Genomic DNA, 6,000 nt, shown 5'->3' with positions numbered 1-6,000 from the left:
AGGTCAGGAGCGTCTCCACCTGCAGCAAGAGATCAGGAGCGTCTCCACCTGTAGCAAGAGGTCAGGAGTGTCTCCACCTGCAGCAGGAGGTCAGGAGCATCTCCACCTGCAGCAGGAGGTCAGGAGCGTCTCCACCTGCAGCAGGAAGAGGTCAGGAGCTTCTCCACCTGCAGCAAGAGATCAGGAGCGTCTCCACCTGCAGCAAGAGATCAGGAGCGTCTCCACCTGCAGCAAGAGGTCAGGAGCTTCTCCACCTGCAGCAGGTCAGGAGCGTCTCCACCTGCAGCAAGAGGTCAGGAGCATCTCCACTTGCAGCAGGAGGAGGTCAGGAGCTTCTCCACCTGCAGCAGGAAGAGATCAGGAGCGTCTCCACCTGGAGCAAGAGGTCAGGAGCTTCTCCACCTGCAGCAGGTCAGGAGTGTCTCCACCTGCAGCAAGAGATCAGGAGCGTCTCCACCTGGAGCAAGAGGTCAGGAGCTTCTCCACCTGCAGCAGGTCAGGAGCGTCTCCACCTGCAGCAAGAGATCAGGAGTGTCTCCACCTGCAGCAGGAGGTCAGGAGTGTCTCCACCTGCAGCAAGAGATCAGGAGCGTCTCCACCTGTAGCAAGAGGTCAGGAGTGTCTCCACCTGCAGCAGGAGGTCAGGAGCATCTCCACCTGCAGCAGGAAGACATCAGGAGCGTCTCCACCTGCAGCAAGAGATCAGGAGCGTCTCCACCTGCAGCAAGAGGTCAGGAGCTTCTCCACCTGCAGCAGGTCAGGAGCGTCTCCACCTGCAGCAAGAGGTCAGGAGCATCTCCACTTGCAGCAGGAGGAGGTCAGGAGCTTCTCCACCTGCAGCAAGAGATCAGGAGCATCTCCACTTGCAGCAGGAAGAGGTCAGGAGCTTCTCCACCTGCAACAGGAGGTCAGGAGCCGCTCCATCTGCAGCAAGAGGTTTGGAGCGTCTCCACCTGCAGCAAGAGATCAGGAGCATCTCCACTTGCAGCAGGAGGTCAGGAGCCGCTCCATCTGAAGCAGGGCAGGAGCCCTGCCTCTGTATTGACAGGTTGAATTTAACAGGAGCCACCTGATCTAAAATTTGAATACAGTGAGTATTAAAACAGTGCATGAAATTGTTCACATCGAGGCAGTCCGTGAACACAAGAGGGTCAAACATAGTAGAAAAAGAGTCTGCTGTATTTGGTGAGATAATACGCCTCTGAGACCTAACTTCTGCAGGCTTAGGCTCGGGTCTGAAGCTCAGATCAAATAAAACGAGGCAATGATCACTTAAAAGGACATCATTTACAGACAGATTTGAGATGTCTAGACCAAGTGTAAAAACTAAATCTAAAATGTGACCTTTTTGATGTGTGGGATTGGAAACATGCTGCTCAAAATTGAAAGCTTCCGACAGTGATAAAAGTTCCATTGCGGGGCAAGACGAGCTGTCATCAATATGAAGGTTAAAATCTCCAAGAATCAAAACAGATTCCACATTTATTATGGAGGATAAAAAGTCACTAAAATCCTTTAAAAACACAGCAGCAGGGCCAGGAGGGCGGTAGATCAACACACAGTAAAATGGGTTGGAAGAGCCCACCTTGACCATCTAGCACTCAAACGAAGGGAAATCCTGGGTCTGTGACGTTTTGCACGAGGAATTGTCCTTGTAGACAACAGCCAGGCCTCCTCCACGACGAGAGGGGCGGGGCTTCCCCACAGCCGAGCAGCCAGGGGGACAGAGTTCCTTGAGATGAATGAACTCCTCCTCTTTCTGCCATGTCTCCGACGGACACATTACATCCATGTCTGCTCTTGTAAAAAGATCGGGTTAGCGCGTTCTCCGTGGCCGAGGAAGGCAGAGCCACGGCGGGCAGCAGCGCGTCTTCGCCGGACCTGGACTCCGGAACGCGAGCCTCTTTTCCTCGATTTCCTGCGGAATTTCCGAGGTGCCCGACAAAGCAGCAAGTACTCAAGTGAGTCGGGGGCGATGGTGAAGGGAGGAGGAAACGCTTGTTCGTACCCGTCCCATGTACCAAACAGGTCCTCCATAGACTCTTTGATACTGAACAGAGTCCCGATCATAGATCCACAAGGCAGAGGCACATCCATTTGAAAAGCGGGTTGATGTGATCAAATATGTTGTGGAAATGACCATTAAAAATCTGTAGAGCAGGAGGCGAGCTGAGGCACTGCCGGTCACAGGCGCCATCTTGGAAAAGGATGACTTGACTTGAATGAGGTTTTCAGTGGTGGATGAAGAGGGAGTAGAGGAGGGGGTGGTGCAGTGGTGGATGAAGAGGGAGTAGACGGAAACGGTGGTGCAGTGTACTGTGGTTTATGTCAACTTTGGCTGAAATGGAAGAACAATGAAGAGTCCAACTGAGAACTTCACCTCCAGTCGCCACTGCTCATGAGACAAAAGTAAATCTACTAGGAAATAAGACTTTTAAAAACCATTACACTCACCTTGAAGTGGATCCTAAGATGAGGGTCAACACGAGGAGCCGATGCAGTGCAGCGACAGGGTCAACATGTTTCACGGTGTTCTGAGTGAACTGCTGGAATATTTGGTTTTGTTTTGCCACTCAGACTAAATCGGATAGATTAAAACTGTCTTTTCTGAACTTTGTTTTTAGCACCAGACTACTCACATTTCTTCTTTTTACCCTGAATATGTTTCAATGAACACAGAAGGCCGAGCTAACTTCACATGATTTTTCTTTATTCACTAACTTTGGATAGAAAGTACACACTCAACATTTGGTCTACAAGACATTTTCATTCTTTTGGTTGGAAACATTCAAATGTTTTTTGAGGCGGTGTTAACATCAGCCTTAAATAACCACAATAAAGTGAAATGTCAAGCCCACACAGTGACAGAACCAGCACCATTACTAATGTTTTATTCATATAATTTTTAATAGTAATACATTAGTAATGTATTTTGATTGGTTTGGCCCAACATTGAGTCGTTATGACGGCCCTGCGTTAGCTGCCATTTTAATATGTTGTATATCCATTTGTGTTTGACTCATTCTTTCTTTCTTCTTCCTTAAGTCTGTTCAGTTTGTTAAACTGTTGTTTGTTTGTCTCTGGGAACTAATTCTTATGTGAGTAATCCAGACATTTCCAACTTGTCAAGCTGACAGTTGGTCACGACTCAGTAACATCACGTCATACTGCCATACTACACTGTCGGGGTTAGTGGAATTGTGTGGCAGCAAGAAGCTCAGTTCAAAAGTGTTTATTATAAAAACCACAGCAGGAGCAAAGTCAGGCAGTCCAAGTTCAAAACCAGCACAGGCGATTGAGAAGGAAATCCAGGAGGAGAAGTCGGGCAGGCAGGAGGTCAGAACACAAAGGCAACATGAGGAAAAATGGTGGGTAAGACTAGTGTGAGAACTCAGCTGAACTGGCAACCAGAGCTTCAAGAGAGGAGAACTAAATACACACACTAATGACAATAACAAACAGCTGTGACCAGGAGAAGGAAGCAGGAGAGCACAGGGGCGGAGCTAAGGGGAACACAGGAGGGGGAAGTGAAAACTCTCAGGAAGGGAGGGGTGAGTGAGAGCAGGATCATGACACTACACCACCAGGTGGTGATTCTGAAGAGCTCTGCTCAAGGTATGCTTAAAATCAATCTAACCCTTGCCTGAAAATAAGAAAGCGTAGTACAACCAAAAAGATAAAAGGATGAATTAATGAAATAATGAACAATCACATTAGTAATGGTGGGTCTGTCTGTTCAGGAATGTGTGACTGTTTGAAACAGAACTGCACTGAACCACATGTTGTCAGGATGTGTTGAGTGTGATTCTCTTACATTTAGTCTGTAATCAAACAAATAAACACACAGAAATCCAATGTGTTAATAAAGCTTCACATTTCTGAATAACAAATACATTCATCACTTGAACATCACTTTAAACAGAACAAGCATTTAGTCATTTGTGATTACGTTTCAAAACCTGAAAACATGGCTTGGTCAACTTCAGAGTGTCAATGTCTGCAGAAGAAACCTGTCCCTTGATGGAGGACTGGCATTATCCTGACGCCAACAAGAAGAAACCTGTCCCTTGATGGAGGACTGGCATTATCCTGACGCCAACAAGAAGAAACCTGTCCCTTGATGGAGGACTGGCATTATCCTGACGCCAACAAGAAGAAACCTGTCCCTTGATGGAGGACTGGCATTATCCTGACGCCAACAAGAAGAAACCTGTCCCTTGATGGAGGACTGGCATTATCCTGACGCCAACAAGAAGAAACCTGTCCCTTGATGGAGGACTGGCATTATCCTGACGCCAACAAGAAGAAACCTGTCCCAGTCCAACACAAAGCAATCTGGTGGAAGCGACGGCATTTTACAGGAACAGCAAGGTGGAGCCTGAGAGCGTAAGACACTTGCTGCACCTCCCTGATTCTGGTAGAGACACATCTGCTCCACCCTCCCTCCTATTTGCTATAGCCTCGCATTATCTGCTCCACCCAACCACCCATCTGCTACACCCTACCATTCATCTGCTCCACCCTGCCGACCATTGATCCATCAGTAGATAGATAATGATAAAGATCACAACATCACAGATGTGAACACGCATTTGTCCAATAAAGACTCAAAGAAATGACAGAGACAATATCAATAAAATGCAGTGGAACAGGTCCATGAGTTGATATTTAAACATTGCAATCGGTAACTGTGGAGTGACTCCAAATTGAGTTTACATCAAACAATGTGTGAAACCTGTGAGCTTCTGTTGTAGAGCTGAAAGAGACACAGAATTGAGCCTAGTTCATTGGTCCCAAATGCAGAAACACTCAATTTGAGATAAGAAACATTCAATAAATAAATAAAAAAAAGAGTACCACAGAAGCTAAAGACACTGTTGGGGGACACAAAGCACTGCTGGCTGTTCAGGTGGAATGTTGTACTTCTAGACAAGGCAGAGCGGTGAGATCAGGGTCACTGTCCACTTCAGATATCCAAAAGTCCAAAGGGTTGTCCACAACCTGTGAATGTTGTATAATGTATTTTAGTATTTTGTATGAATTTGAGGAATCCAGGTGTTTAATGGTTATTGTTGATGTTAATAAAAACGTTACTGATTTCCCTAGAGTTTATATGCATAATGTGTTCCTGTCTATCTAAAGGAATTTTTTATGAAAGCAGGTGTTACATTTTAATGGTTAGTGCTAATATTATACATTTTTACTGTACTGTTATATTTGTAAATATGTATTACTATGTTGTGTGCCTGCCCGGGGACTGCAGATGGAAACTCGCTATGGCTAAAATCTGGTATGAAGCACCTTTTCTTCAAGATTAACGTTTTTGCACATGGTCCCTGAAAAACAAACTAAATATATAATTAAAAATGCAACACAGTATTGATCAAGTTAAGGCTGTAAACTATGGAGGGGTGGGATCATTGTTCAGCCCCCCCTTAGTGAGACATGAGCCCCCCTGAAATCATGATTTGTGAAACTTTTCCTTTCCTTTTGTTTGTGTTTAGTTTTGTCATGACCGAGTGTACAATGAGGCGAGTTGTAACGTACGATTTGCACATAGGGGTGAATTATCTTTCACTTGAATAAATATAAATACTATAAGTGTCACCACTTGGGGGCTCTGTCAGTCTAAAACGGGTAAGATTGTTGTAGAATAGAGGAGAACTTCATCATCACTCTGGAGAAAAGCTAAAACAGTGTCAGCAGCAGTAAAATGTGGAGTCGCAGCCTCAGTGATGGCAATGAATGCACAAGAGTAAAACTACTAAACTGTAGAGAAAAGAGAAGAAAATATAAACAACATATTTACAAAAGTAGTGCAACAAGCCCTATATATAAGTGTGTGTGTGTGTGTGTTTGGTGGGGGGGGGTATGGGACAAGCGGGTCCAGACTGTGCACCCAGCACCCGACCATGGAGGAGCAGCCCAGAGAGAACCACACCTCCAGCCCAGGAATCAGCAGAGGAAGAACCCGAAGAAAACCCGCTCCTCAACTGGGAG

The sequence above is a fragment of the Blennius ocellaris genome, assembly GCF_963422515.1.
Source record: "Blennius ocellaris genome assembly, chromosome: 6".
Lineage (NCBI taxonomy): Eukaryota > Metazoa > Chordata > Actinopteri > Blenniiformes > Blenniidae > Blennius > Blennius ocellaris.
Note: the sequence above shows the minus strand (reverse complement) of the source record.